The 16,321-nt window shown below is 41.5% G+C and overlaps 1 protein-coding gene across 29 annotated transcripts in view; it reads right to left on the bottom strand.

Annotated features, from left to right (window-relative positions):
• Rbfox1 (RNA binding protein, fox-1 homolog (C. elegans) 1) overlaps positions 1 to 16,321 on the bottom strand; it is a 1,527,688-nt gene that overhangs the window by 868,406 nt on the left and 642,961 nt on the right. The window lies entirely within an intron of this gene.

Raw genomic sequence — 16,321 nt, 5'->3', positions numbered from 1 at the left:
ATATGCATGAAGTGATGATTGTGACCTATAATTATTTTATCTTTCTATTCAACTATTCATTTATTACATTAAATATCCTGACCCTTTCTTTTTATGCTAATGATATTCCATGGGTGCCACCTCTAAATCTTTACCATTTGTCTTTTGTTGCATGGTTATTCGTGTTAACAACTTCCTATGTTCAAATGATATTTATAACCAGTGTGACACAGAGTGGCTAAAATCATTGTTCTGGTGAGGAACATGGAGGAAGTCTCAATCTAGACACCACTCAGAGATTGGCACAATTTAACTCTTGTGTCCATGCATGTTTCTATACAGTGCATTACCCCACCCTCCTATTACACTTTGCAATTATTTTCCGATATATAGTCCCCTATTTATAATTTGTTATAATATTTGTATTTTGTAATGTTTTAATAAAATCTATCCCTGGTGCATGTGGCTGGGATGAGAAGATGGCTCAGTGGTAACAACCATGTAAAGTCCCAAGCTTACATCCCCAGAGTTCAGTAAATGCTAGGTAGATGTGACAGCCCACCTACAATCAGGCCTCATAGTTAGAGTCAGGGGACTGCCTAGCGCAAGCTAGACTAGTCATGTAGACAAACTCTCTGTTCAATTCAGAAAATAAGATAGGGAGTAGTCAATCAAGAACACTCCAGATGTCACCCTCAGGCCTCCACAGACATGTGTACAATCATGCATGTGTACAGTCATGTAAACTCATACCCCATACATGTGAACATGCATTTACACATGAACACCATACAGAGGGACACATGCAAATTTTTTTTCATTCGCACTGAAAATCAAGATGCACAACACTCAGCTTCGATGGGAGCTACTTAGAGGGTGACTAATCAAGTGTCGGCTACTGTGGACATGTCAAGCTTCAATTGCTGAAAAGCACAGGTCATCATCCTCAAGTACAAACATCCACTCTACCCAATGGGTGATCATACCAGGCCAGATGTCAGAATGCCAACTCTACCTGTGAATTTCTTACAGATGATAATTATAGCCAACATAACCATCTTTTCACGAAGATATATAATACAGAAATGAAGATATAACTACACAATTCATATAGTATTGATGAACAGGGTCCTTAATTCAGACCATGTCTATAAGTCATTCAATTATGGCTTGTGCAACTGTTACAAGAGAAGCAGTAACTTAGGCATGTTTGGATGGATAAGGGTTGGAGATTTTCACTTACACAAGGCACAGATTCAAGGATACTTTACTCTCAATACAGCCACAGATACTAATCTGCATCATAAAACATGGTGGACACAAGAAAACACTGCATGGGAGAAACATAAGAGAGCTACAGTATGAGTGTGTGTGTGTGTGTGTGTGTGTGTGTGTGTGTGTGTGTGCGTGCGCATGTGTGTGTGTCTGTGTGTGTGTACAGCTGGTATGTATAAATGGACATCAGAGAACAAGTTTCAATGTGTAGTTCTTCTAGTGATTTCTGCTTATTTTACATTAATTAAAATTATTCCTTGACAATTTCAACATTGTCAAGAGTAGCCGTTCTCACCCCCTCATACCTGGTCTCTTACACCTTTATGTAATCCCTTCTTTTTACAAATCTCTTTCTCATGCTTACCTCTATTTTTGTTTTACTTGGTCTTGTTAGCTGCTGACCTTACCAGGACCATCTGTGTGACCATGGTTTTGGAGTTATTTGCTCAAGGCAGGTGGGCTTGGCAGTGGGTACACAATTGAAGAGAGTAACTTCCCCCCTCCAAGAATTCATCAATAGCCAGTAGTTCAGGAGTAAGGAGTAGGGCCCGATAAGCCTTTCATTACTTTTTTGACACAGTTTCTCACTGGACAAGAATTTTCCATTACACCAGACATCACATTAGTGAGCCACAGCACCCTGCCTGCCTCTGCCTCCCTACCATTCGGGGTACAACTGTATGCCACTCGTCTTTTCACGCTTATCTTGGAAATCGAATTTAGGTCCTCATAATTGCACAGTGAACACTTTCCAGGACTAAGCCACCTCTGCAGACTTTGTGATCTCCATTTTACTCCTGGGATACTTTGTGTAATTCAGGCAGTAATATTTCCTGACCACAGGCTGTTTGGAAAGACTTAGACACCTAATGACATCATGATGGAAACATATCAAGGTGGAGGGCATGAGGAAAGGAAACACCTCAATGACTCACCACTTGTGTGTGACCAGCACCCTTACTTTTTAAAGAGTTCCTATCTTACCACCAACAGTAAGTCATTTCTTCTTTAGTGCTCCACTTTTTGTTTGGATCCCTGTGGGATCTGATTTCTAGCTTTCTCCAAAGCTCTACCCAGTACATCTTCTTCATCGTGATCTGACTTCTGTTCAGCAAGCCAAGCTCAGTCAAGCTTCAGGCACCTCATTCTTGCGGTTCTCTCTGCCTGGAACAACCATTCTTAAATTATTTATGACTGGACCTTTCTTAACCTGTAAGTCTCCACTCAAGTGTTGTCTTCTCCGAAGGGACTTCCATCTCCATCTAATGTTCCAAAGGCAAGCCTTGCTCAGAATCACCACCAACTGCTTTCATTTGTATCATTGTTACTGATCCCCTTATCATGAAGCAAAACCCACAATTTTACTGTTCAAATACTGATGTCACTTTACCAATAAAATACAGAGTTAATAAGGACAATAACATACTAGTGTGACTCTCTCCCCAGAACCTCAATTGTTCTTGCTCCATGAAAATACCAATAAACAAACATTGTCTGTTCTTGTAATATCCTATTGCACTGAGGACACACTGGGGGGAAACTATGAAGGAGACTTAGGAAGAATTGAAGGAATGAGGTTCTATCTGGCAAATGTCTTCTGAGCAAGAATTATCCTCTAGTGCTCTAAAAGTAAGCAAAGAAATGCCTTATTCATGTGTTTGATTGTGTGTGTGTGTGTGTGTGAGAGAGAGAGAGAGAGAGAGTGTGTGTGTGTGTGTGTGTGTGTGTTTGTGTGTGTGTGTGTGGCAATAGTAGTTGTGCCTGTGCATATGTGTATGCATAAAAGTAGAATTCAGAAGTCAAATTTGCCTATTATTCTTAGAGCTCTCCATTTTGATTTTTGCAACAGAGCCTCTCAGCAAATAGGCAAAATGGAGTGACCAGAAAGCTCCAAGTGTCTCCTTACCTCTGTCTCCTATCAGTGGAATTGCAAGTATTTGCACTCACATCCAACCTTGTTTTAATGTAGGGACAGATCAACCTCAGATCCTAGTGTTTATGCAGTGAGCACTTTACCATCCGTGTTATCACTCTGGCCCCAAATGTATCGTCTCACACCTGCAAATACAGCCTTTGTGAGCAGAACCCTTTCCAACTCTGATCTCTGACAGGTGAGATGAAATCTGGAAGAGCCCAGTGCTCTCTCCTGGGTTCTCAGTCAGATCATCTTCTCATCCCACCAAGTCTTAGGAACAAGGCATCCCTGGTCGAGAAATATCATCCATAATCAGATAGCCTGACTGGGGCTTTCAAATGCTTTATCACTTGTCAGCAATGAAGGCATTTGCAGAGCTGACAGAGAGCTGATTCAGGACATGACACACAAAAATCACTGTATTTTTGGTTTTTAAAATGTCTTAAGTATCTCAGGCTTACTGACTATCTTAATCCATCTAGTTGAATATATACATTATTTTAAACCTCAGATTTCCAGCTTCTGCGAATGGCATTTTCAAGTTAAATGTATCACACAGGTACAACTGCTGATCTTGGAGTTCTGGTGTGCTCAGAGAGTAGACTGTTGGAAACACAGATAGACTTCAAGAATACAGCCCAAATTAGTTACACACAAGAATGGCTTAGCTAAAGGATAAAAAGTAAGGCTTTGGATTTGGAGAGTTATTATTGAAACTGGAATCTACTGAATGTGAGCTTTGTCTGCACAGTAGCTTTCTCTCTTTCAGCAGAGAGGACTACAACAGAATACCAGAGGTATGATAGCTTAAAAAGTAAACACACAAAGTTCCCAGGAAGCACTACAGATTAGGGTCCAGCTATGGCCCTCTGTGGACTTGTAGATGGTAACTCCTCACTCTATCCTCACAAGACAAAGAGAAATCAGGCTCTCCTGTCATTTCTAAAAGGGCATGCATCCCATTCCTGAAGGCTTTGCTCTCAGGAATCAGTCACAACCCTAAGACTCCCTCCTTTCAATTGGAATTCAGATTTGAACTTGGCAATTTTGAGGGGACATAACTTCCAGGAGATGACAATAGGGTGCTTCTCACCTATATCCTCTGACTTTTCTAACCCAAGGAAACAATACTACCTCCTGGGCAAGTCTCATTGGCTACATTCAGTTGATATTCCACTGTTGAGCCAATCACCATGTTGTAGGTATTGTTAGGCCAGCCTAAGTTGTGTACAGATACATCAGAGGGTGGGGTGGGACCTGTCAAAGAAGAAGGGCTACAATGGCAGACCAGGATCAAGTAGTCAAGCGATTCTGGAATGGTCTCCATCCCAAAGAGATTATAAAATGTATTTAAAGGTTAACAGGCTGGAAAATAACCAAGCAAATCTCAGTTGCAGAAGTGGACATGTCAGGATACAATTGGGTAGAAATATGAGGAATATAACAAAAATGAAAAAAATACAAGTGAAAGCAAACTCTTGTTTTAAAATCCTCCTTGCAGGACTAGATATTATAGTTCGGTTGAGTAGAGAGATTTCACAGCATGCATAAAGCTCCATAAAGATTTCAGTACAAACAACATCAAACAGGCACACATCTATTAATCCCAGTACTCTAGAAGTAAGAACAGGGAGATAGCTCACATTTGAGGACATCCTGGGCTAAAATAATACGATCAAGACAAGCCAAAGCCACATAGATAGACCCTGTCTCAAGCAACAATCTTACTGTTTGATATAAATGTACACGTTTTTGCAAATGTAACAAAACATTTGCTAGAATGCTTTGAAGCTAGAGGAGGAAGTAGTCTTGGAAAATGAAAAGTCTAAAGAACTGGGTTTGGAAAAGAAAGAAGAGTTTACTATGAATGTTTAAGCAAAGAAAAAACGATTTGAAGGCAAGCAGTGTCTTGGCACATCTTGATAATGACAGGAAGTCCATTGCCATAACTTTCACACTGCAAATGGGAAGGCAACACACCTTAGGTCACTATGTTTTTGATGCTGTAGGAATTGCCTCAAGACCAGCTCATTCTCCAAACTCATGTCATCCTATACCCACCACATGTAAATAGGCAGGAATTTCTCATGCACCAACCACCTTATTTGCCAGACCTGAAATGGGGGACTAAACTTCAATATAACCACACACCGTGGAACAGAAGATCACAAGACTCTAAGGCTATAGTTGGAGTCAGAAATTGATCACCAAGAGCATTAATTCCCTAAGAAATTCACAGTGAACTGGCTAATGGTTTCGAACGTACATTATTATATTTCTCAATTTTATGCGGTTGACAAACATTTCACAAGAAATGGAATAGGCCACACAATTCTTTTCTTTGCAGTTCTCAGGGTAAAGGAAAGAAAAGGAAAAGGAGGAGAAAATGGTGGTGAAGGAAGGGGAAGAGGAGGTGAAGAAGAAGGTGGAGGAGGAGGAGGAGAAGGAAGAGAGGAAGAGGAGGAAGAGAGGAAGAGGAGGAAGAGAGGAAGAGGAAGAACAAGATTCTATAGACAGCAGTCATGCATTACTGGGTCAGGTGAGTTCTGCATTTTAAAGAAATGGGTTTTCTGAGTTTTTATCTGAGTGGTGAAGGAAGCAAGCAGGAGAGAGTCATTAGAGAAAACAGCACAGCCAACCTGGGTCTTAAGGTTCTTAAGGCTCTTGAGGTTCTTTGGGTGTTTTCAGGAACAAGGAGATGAAATTTTGCTAGAGACTAAATTGGTTGTGATACAGTGCTTCTTCTGGATTATAAACTCCATCTTTGCCAATTCCAAACTTGGTAATCATATGTTTATTCGCCTGATGGCTTGCTGTACTCAATGGTATCTCCTATTATAATAGAGTAAGATAAACTTGGAGCATTCACACTTACTTAATTTGTCCCTCCTGGCCCCAGTGTCATGAGATAAAGCATGTTTGAAGATGATTCAATAAAGCAGGATGAGAAAAAGAAGTTGGAGACTTTCCTCTCCTTTCTTTGTGGAAAGGTCCCTTGTTCTGTGTTTATGAATAATAAGGCCTATTCCCTTATCCTTCATGACGGAATGTTTGCAAAACTCACTGAAAGGCCACACACCATTCATTCATCTCCTTATGCTGCTACTGTGAAATCTCAGTGGAAGGAACAGCGCTAGTGCTGTAACACACTGTGTTCAAGGTGTCCCTTCCCCCAAGCCTTCTTCCCTTTCTGAGTCCCTTGACAATCTTCCAGACTCCACCATCTCCTCAGGGAGTGGTCCACATAGGGATTCTCCAACTCCAATCTGTCTCCATTCTTAATTTCTTCATTTGCCATTGCTTTCTAGAGACATCAGCCTGTTTGCCACCATCACACAGAGTCAGCATCCCTAAGACACTCCCAAGCTCCTCCTGCCCATCACTGCTCACCTCTCAGCTGTACACACTTACAAACTTGATGCGACCATATGCTGTTTGAATTTTTCCTGAACTATGAAACATAGTTTACTTGCCTCAGACAGGAACTGAAGACAGACTAATGCAGTGATCCCAACATGATGAAACAATGAAGCTAGAGGGATTACTTACAGAGCATAGTTGAACCCCAAATAGTCAAAACATCAGAAAGCCTCACCCCAACATGAACAATGTCTTCCTAATAGATGCATGGACAGCCTTCAACATTCTACTACATAAGCTCTTGATATCAAAAGAATACATGCAGCTTGGGCAAATGTACACAGAATTGGGAGGGATGTGTAAGAAATAATGGCTGAAATCTAAGGCAATGGTTTAAAGGTCCTCCTCATCCACTTATGAAGGAAGAGCAATAGACCCATCTTGAGGGCCTCTTGTAAGTAGTCATAGATTCTCTGGTAAAGAAGAGGATGGTGGCTGGATTGCTTAGAGGATACAACTCTTCAACACTGCAGCAATCAGACATAATGGTACCCAAACCCACAACACCACATCCTTAACATGTTCAGTGCTCATTCATCGAGGCTTAATTTAAGCATGTAAATGTACAATGCCAAACATCTTTGGCCCATGAACTAGTCTTTCTTGTAAGTGCTGTAAGAGGACAGCAGGAGAAGCTGAACCCACATACAAGACCTGATAGAGATGTTATATAAACATCCAAAATCCCCCATCCTAGAATAGGACATCTCTCCAGTCACTGTCTGCATTGACATCAAACACCCTTATTACACAGAACTCCAGTTACTCTGAGTTCAGTGGTTGAAAAACTATCACCTTCTTTTTCCACTATAACTCACCCGCCTCATAGGTAAACATCTGAGGTTCTCTCTCACATAAGATAATTTTGGGTAGATCTTTCCCTGATGGTGATTCCTGAAGAACACATCATAGCCAGTTCTGACATCTTCCTTCCCCAAATCTCCATATTCACCAGTGCCTATGTGGTGGTTTGAATATGCTTGGCCCATGGGAAGTGACACTATTAAGAGGTATGGTCTTGTCAGAATAGGTGTGGCCTTGTTAGAGAAAAATGTGTCACTGTGGAGCAGGCTTTGAGGTTTCTTGTGCTCAAGATCTACCCAGTGTACAAGAGAGTCTCCTGGTTGCCTTTGAACCAAGATATAGAACTCTCAGCTCCTCCAGCACCATGTCTGCCTCCAGGCTTTCATGATTTCTACCACGATAATGGACTGGATCTCTGAAACTGTAAGCCAAATCCAATTAAATATTTTCCTTTATCAGAGTTTCTTTGGTCATGGTGTCTCTTCATAGCAATGGAACCATAATTAAGACAGCCTACATCCTCCAAGTTCACCTTCTTACCCCTCTGAGATTTTCTTTCCTATAATGCACCTTATCCAACTACCCAGGGGAGTAGTCATGGAAAGTTTCCCAGAAGACATGTCATCAAGGCTGATACATAGAGGTGAGAGGGAAAACAGCACTGGGGTTCAACTGAGGGAAAAACAGATAAGAAAGGCTTTGACTCTGTTTGATAAACTGGAAATCAGTTTTGCTTGAACAGTTTTCTCAACATCAGGTAGTGGATTTCCTCTCTGCTCACTACAGGGCATTTGGAATGCCTTGAGGAATTCTGGGAGGTGATCTTACTAGAAGATACTGTGTAGAAACAGGGATGCTGAAAGTGCCCTACACAGCCCAGGACTGACCCTCTGTACATAATTAAGTAGCAGCAGATGCCAGTAGTTCCAAGGCTGAGAAATCCTGCCCTAGAGTTCATAACTGAGGGAGTTGGTGTCTCAAGAAAAAAGAGCTAGAGATTCTTAGTTGCCAGGTCAGGGGTGGGGGGATCATGGTAAGCTCTGGGACTCTATCCCTTGAGTTACTAGGGATTGTTACTCCTAAGCACAGCATGATTATGCTAAGTGAAATAAGCCAGGCATGGAAGAACAAATAACAATAAAGTTTGGTCTCTTCCCATACAGAAGCTTTAAAAGTTTGCCTCAAGGGAGGGAAGAGGAGACAGGGATGTAAGTGTGGCTCAGCTTAGCTCAGTCACAGCCAAGCTTCTATGAGTCTGTAGATGCCATCTCAGTACCACATAGTCTGGATAGAGCGCTATAAACCTGTAAGTTGGGGGCTACCTTGGGTTAGTGATCCTGTCTCAAAGATAAATAACTCAGTAAATAAATGTAACAAGTGCAACCAAGGTCACAAGAGCCTGGGAACAAAATCAGGTGGTCGATGGGCACAAAACTATGATTCGATGGGAGTGTTCTATACAATATAAACTACAATTTCCGCTAATTGATTATTGATTTTATTGTTTGTGATGTTGTGGACCAACCCTAGGGCACCACACTGGCTAGACAAGTGTACTGCCACTGAGCTACATCCTTAACCCATTTGTGTTTTTTAAACTAATATTTTAATTGTGTATGCATTGGTATTTTGCTTGCATGTATGTCTGTGTGAGGGTGTTGAATCCCTTGAAACTGAAGTTAAGAAGACAGTTGTGAACTACCATGTAGGTGCTGGTAATTGCACCTGGACCCTTTGACTTAGCAGACAATGTGCCTCTGGATCTCTCTAGCCTCATGGTTTTTGTTTTTCAGTTTTTTAAAGCATAGTCCATCTTCTCTGTATCACACACACTAGCCTTGAACTCCTGATCCTGTTACTTCATCTCCTCAAGTGCTACATTACAGGCATGGATCTCCCGTGGATGGGGAGATGACAGACTGGTTAACCTCAATATCTGTGCAATGCCCTTTAATGGTGATAAACTGTGGCAGCACTGTCCCTTTGTACCCATCCTGTCCCTTATTCATCCATCTCAAATCTCCCTGACAAGTATAGTCTAACATACTTCAAATTTTGAACTCCACCTTATCCCACATAGTGATATGCTTAGTGATTTCCAGCTAGAAGCTGGTACAAGTGAACCGATGACATTTAAGGTGAACTAAGAGGAGCTACAGTATGCAAGGAGTTAGGTGTTTGATAGGAGACTTCAGCATATGGGAAGTTTCATTGGGATAGACCACATCACGTGTCGAGCTATAGGACCTTTAAGATACAGAAGTTCCAAGGATGAAGCAAAAGTCTATGGCCTGAAGACTCTTTGAAACCAGACTAGCTTATTTCAGTAGAGAGAGACTCAGTCATGTTGTGTCTCTTTCTTCCTTAAAGCAACAGTTCTCAATCTTCCTGATTCTGCAGCCCTTTAATACACATCCCCATGTTATGGTGAACTCCAACCATAAAAATACTTTTGTTGCCATTTCAAAATTCTAATTTTGCTACTGTTATGAATAGTAATGTAAATATGTTTAGAGGAAGAGGTTTGGCAAAGCGGGCATGACTCACAGGTTGTGAACCTGATCTCTAGATTAATACAGTGTCATGTTATGAAGCTGACAAATTCCTTTCCCCTTCTCCTGGTTTTATCCTTCTGAAAAGAGTTTTTCCTGATCCTGGAAATAAGGCAAGCCCACCTCTCCCTTCATGAACTGATTCTAACTAGGATGTAGGTAAATAAATGTCTCATCCTTTTGGATCTAAAACCCAGTTGTCTCCTAGGCTTAGGGTTATCAAGGCTATTCTCCTTTCCCCAAGGCCCTCACAGCAGCAGCCAGTCCATGGAGCCAGAAAGAGCCTTGAGAGTATTCACCTCTAATCCAGCCATATCTATATCAATCCTATTTTCTTGTTGAAGCTAATTTGAATGTTTCTTTCATGCCCAGGCTAAGGGTATATATGCTCTATCCGGTAGATATGCTCTATCCAGTATGGTAGTCATCATCATGAGGAGACAGAGCACCTGAAACCTGTCTGGTGCTTACACAAGGCTCTGGGTGTGCAAAACACCCATCCAACTGCAACCAACCAGGGTAGGGAAGAGAACGTCAGTCTCATAGGAATGATACCTTTGGTTCAATGAAAAGTATTATGAGAGTTCAGTCTCCTTCTAATTTTCAACTTTTTCTAAATATGTTTCTAAAAGAAGAATGATGCCTGTAGTTTGCACCCTGCTCCACTGTACAGTACAATCAAGCTTAACTTTATCTGGTTCATTGCTTTCTTAGATTCAGATTTTGATAAGCATATATGAACTATATATAATTATGTGGTTCACTGTGACATTTTCATATGTGGGCATAATGCACCATGATGATAACTATTACTGTATCAGCCTACTGCCCGTGCTTCCCAAAATGTCCCCATTTCCTCAGTTTCCCTTCTACTATCAGGTCTTTTATTTTCACCTAGATTTTTCCTATGAGAGAAAACATGGTAGAGCTGTTTGAGGGAGGCTCAGTGGTAGAGCACTTGCCTAACATGCAAAATGGCCTGCCTTCTGCTGCATACACCGCCTAAACACATTAACAAAGAAGCAAAGCAGAAGTGTATGCTTTTGGTGCTGGCATCTGGTTTTGAACAGGTGAATACCTAGGATCCTGCTGCTCCTGACAGGAGGCAAAGAGCTCTACTCTAACTCCACTCCATCTCATCTGAAAACCATGACACCTTAGCTTGGAATGCCTACCCCTCCCTGCCATTAGGCAGTTGCCCCTTAGAACATGGTGCTACCTCTCAAAGGGGAAGCAGCATATTTCACACCAGTGGGTTGCCTGTCTCTCATTTCTCATGGAACACAGGTGGCTGGACAGGCAGCCAAGTCACATAACAGCCAAGTGATTCACCTTAAAGGGCCCCCTTTAGAACAGCAGTCCATCTGGCCAGCAGCCACCTCCGGTCTTTCCCTCCACAGCTTCCCCTTGCCTCTGGGCTGTGGACCCGCCAGCCCTCTGATCTAGCTTGCTAGCTTGCTTGCCTCCTAGATATATGCTGCACTATCTTCAGGGCTGAGCGAGTTTAGCGGGAATCAAACCCACACTCCAGGTATCAGGGAACTGCTCCACCGAAACCCACAACACTATAATTACCATAAAGCCTTCAGCACCACTGGTTCTAAGAGGTAAAAGAAATTAAATCAGTGGGCAGAGATGGAATCAGGAGCAATCTTATGGGAGATGCATGTAAATGTACAATCTTACATTGGAAATGAGTTTTAAGATTAATACCCTTCACAAATGCACAAGTCTAAGGAAGAATGGCTGAGAATTATGCTATTGCAACAATGGGTCAGCTCGTCTTTGCAGGCACTGCCAGCTCAGTTCTATGAAGAACTCACAGAGCTTAACATTGTCGTTATTTTTTCCCAAGCCTTGCAATGCAAATTCTTCAAGAGAATAACAAGTGGTGCATGCTTGAAATTTATTTTTAAATCAAGAGCAAAATGAAACCCTTTAATTAATCTCTGAGAATTTAGCTCCTTCCTTTCAGATCTGTCTTTTTGCACAGTTAGATGCTTAAAATAATTGCATCCGCTCGTGTGAAACAGCAGCAGTAATTCAGTGGGTTTATACTTGTGCAACCTTTTAAAAACGGGCCTTAAAACATTCATCTGTTGAACCAATTTACCAGCTTTCAATAAAGCATCTTTAAGATACTTTTTGTTACATTTATATGACATAAGCTATATTATTTTAATAATCTGTACTTGAGATATATGGTGATGAGGGAATTATCGCTCACCTGGGGAGATGGTGTAATTAGAAAAGAGGCACAGTCGGGGAATAAAAATGATTAAAAAAAAAAAAAGGCTTTCTGAAATTAACCAGCTAGGATGCTACAATGTTGGCTTAAGTTGTTGGGGAAGCAATGGAGTGCAAAGGAGAGGAGAGGGAGATCAGCAAACTTGTAGTGCCTGAAGTAATTACAATTCCTAACCCGTCATTGCTCATGACTCTCCAAGACTGAGAGCATGCAAGCAGCCAGGACAGGAAAATGAATGTCCAGCAGCAGTGGAGAGGGGGCTGCTGCTGGGGATGGGCTAATGCACCAGGACAAAGAGATAGAGGTGCAATTAGACTAATGATTTATTGAACACTTGATTAATTGGAAATTAAGTGAATGCGTAGTGGCAGGGTTGTCATAGCACAGTGCTCGGCAGTTGCTGGAAAGATATCCTAACTCCCTTCAGTAAAGCAATTTAGAAATCTTAAATCATGGGACAAACAGCATTGAGAAGGACCTGTCCAACACAGAATGTAAAGTAATGTTCCATATACCCAAAAGTACCAGGGGCAGTTTGGGAGAAGGAATGCTTGAAGCCAAAAGGGCATCTGCAAAGCCTTATCATTGCCAATCTCACTTCTGCTTTATGTAGGAAAGGGGTTTGGAAGTAAAAAAAAAAAATAGAGTATGGTTGCAAGGTGTCTGGGACAGTGTGTGTGTGTGTGTGTGTGTGTGTGTGTGTGTGTGAGAGAGAGAGAGAGAGAGAGAGAGAGAGAGAGAGAGAGAGAGAATCTGAGTGTGAATGAGTGAAAGAGTAAAGGTGTGTGTATGTGTGTACATAAGTGCATGAGTGAATGTGTATGTGCATGTGTATGTGTGCATTTGTGTGTGTGTGTGTGTGTGTGTGTGTGTGTGTGTGCCTGTGTGTTTTGTGATAATGTGCACTTCTCCTGGCCCACAGCTTTAATTTTTGCATCCTGTGTAACACTTACCTTTAAAATGGCACTCAACATCAAGGGAGGAGGATGTGATAAGGGAAGATGGAAATGCTCTTCAGCCCTAACTTGCCAGCCTTCTGCATCGAACGTCCATGCACCACAAACAAGTGCAAATTCTAGCTATGGCCTCTCCACTACCCATGCGATAAAATAAAGATTAGCAAGAGGAGGGATGAAAAAGGTGAGACTCAAGATGCTCAATAGCTGTACTGGCTGTCCCTCCTAGAGTCTATTCTACAGTCCCATGTCCCTTCCTTCCCAATTTCTGCACCCATTTCCCTTCCCTCCATCCCTACCTCTCCCAGGGACACAGGCAAGAGTTACACATGTAATGTTCTCTGTGTAGTGTTCTGGGCACGGGGAAGCAAAAGGCTGATGCAAATTGAATACATAAATAAGAATTTAATAAACTTTCTCTTTGGGGCCCCTACATCACCGAGGAACATGTAGAATCTGTGATTAAAAGCAAGCTTTGCAGGAAAATGGGAGGGGCACTATCACGAGTGCCTTGAGGGGTTGCCAAGGCTCCTGGCTTTCTAAAAGGATCTAAATCTTAAATAGCTCTGCCCATCAATCTTTCATTTCCGTAAGCATAGATACTACAGACAGCTTAGATTGCCCCACAAATGTATACATGGAGATGCTAGCTGCAGTGATGTTTAAAATAGAAATACCAAGTAGAGTCAAGGAGAAGCAAAGAGCCACTGAGGATTCTCTGAGGTGTGCTTTTAAAGTGTTGCTTGTGGAAAACAGTACAGGGAATATTGAGGTTTGTTTGTTTGTGTGAGTGTGTGTGCTGTGTGTGTGAGTGTGTATGAGAGAGAGAGAGAGAGGGGGGGGGGAGAGGGAGAGAGAAAGAGTCTCTGTGTGTGAGAGTGTGTGTGCATGTGTGTACATTGTGTGTGTGAGAGAGAGACAGAAAGAGTGTATTTGTGTGTGAAGGTCCTCATGCTTATGTGTTCATGCATGTTCCTGTATGTGTATATGCATGCATGTGTGAGTGTGGAGAGGCCCTCTAGCCTATGTTTGTATGCATCTGGGTGCATATGTGTGTGTGTGTGTGTGTGTGTGTGTGTGTGTGTGTGTGTGTGCACGCTCAGGTGGATACCTGAGGTCAATGTTTTGTATCTTCTAATATTTGCAATATTGCTTTTGCTTAGAATTAGAGGGAACAGTAGAGCTGTTAATATGGAAGAATAGTAGGGATTAAAGGTTTGAGAGGATGGGTCTTAGGTAGGTTAAGCAAAACTGAAGATGTTTGAAAAACCTAATGGAATCCTACCCATCAGTAAGACAATTTTGAAACATAATTTTTCCATTGATTTTTTAGAAGTTTGTATATGTACTATATCTATATAATACATAATCTTTCCAACCTAAAACTCCTATCATGTCTTATCAAGTCCACTTCAAATTCATTATATATATATGTGTGTGTGTGTGTATGTGTGTGTGTGTATACCCTGCTGAGTCTATTTACTGCCACTGTACATATATAAGTTCAAGGTTGGCCACTTGGGACTGGATAACCTATCAGGAGACTTATTCCTAGAGAAAACTGATTCTCCATCTTGACAGCCATCACTTACTGCTCGCCTGTAACTCTTTACCCAAGAGTGCAACCTTGGGAGATAACTATTTTTATACTCAGACAAGTGTAGCTTTCTGCCCTTATCTTGAAGTAGCCCAAGACCACTGTAGAATTTCACAACTAATCAAAATGCAGAGAACAACTGCCCGTGAGCTTCCTTTCCCTATGGCATACATCTATAATCCAATATGATACCTGAGGCTTGTGAGACATGGTGGAATAAGAGGTGGAAAGATTGAGCCAGAGGACGAGAACATCTGCTATGGATAATGTCTTCTATATATGAGAGGGAGCTGTATATGTGAAATTTAACCATATAGTCACTAAGCAATTCCCTCACAATAACAAAATGGAAGTATAAGTTTTCTTTAAAGAAAAATTAGATGGAGTTACCATGAATGAGTGGACAATGCTGCTTCTAGAAGATGTGGCCTGTTCAATAGATTTTTCTTTGCCAGGCATTGGATGCCTACCAGGTTTTGACCAAGGAGGACACAGGGATCAACCAAACAATACAGATTGTTGTCATTGTTGTTGTTTGCCCACCCTAAGTAGATGATAAGGCCTTATTGCTGACATCATCATACACTCTAGCTGCAGGATACAGAGAAATCCATCTCAAACTACATTATTTTGTAGGAGGCAATTGGACTAGAATGGATAACCAGTGAGCCTCTGGCACCCATCACCTGTCTTGGTCTCCCAGGTTTAGGATTGCAGATGGGTGATGCTGTGCCTATCTTGACATGGGTGCCAACATTTATGTGGTTGGTGCTTTACCCACTAAGCCATCCCCTCAGCTCCCTTAAATATTATTTAAGCATTTAACAAAGACTTTGATGTGTGTGTGTTCACTAGGTGTTATCAGAATGAGGAAAAATGCTTACTGCCTCTTTGACACATCTGAGGTTCCCAAATTTGGAAAAAGTCAATTGAGGCAAAATTGGTGTAGACATAGTTTGGAATATGTTTCCAACATCATGGGACAAGTTAGCAACACAGAACAATGATGCAATCCCAATTTTGCCATTCGAGATTCTATGATGATTAATAACTATAGCTGGGGAAAGCACTCTCTCTCTTTCTCTCTATCTCTTCCCTCATGTGTGTATCTATGTGTGTGTATCTCTCTCTCTCTGTGAGAGTGTGTTATTGTGTATAGGGTCACAGAGACACCAAAAATATCTACCAACAGTAGTCTCCTTTCATCTGAAACATAGTAAGAAGTCATATTTTTCTTTGTTCTTTATTTTTCTGTTTCTGAGTAAAAAAAAACACACACACACACACACTTGGGTTATTTTCCTATTGTTTATTATTATTTTTTTCTCTCTTTTAGTTTCCTGTGATTATCTGGTTGCAGATATATCTAGCATTTTATTGTGACAAAGACGAGTGCCCCAGGACACATGAAGGAGAAAGATACGTGCATCAGGTGACTCCAGTCACCTAGTACTACAGATAACATAGCAGGACAAGTCCTGTTGTTTCTGATGTCAACCCTGGCCATATGTCTTCTAAGACTGGAGCTCTGCCATTCACTCTATTTAAAAAGGGGGTGAGGGGAAGGAGAGAGAC

This window comes from Mus musculus, chromosome 16, assembly GCF_000001635.26.
Source record: "Mus musculus strain C57BL/6J chromosome 16, GRCm38.p6 C57BL/6J".
NCBI classification, from domain to species: Eukaryota; Metazoa; Chordata; class Mammalia; order Rodentia; family Muridae; genus Mus; species Mus musculus.
Note: the sequence above shows the minus strand (reverse complement) of the source record. Positions and strands in the feature narration are given on the sequence as shown.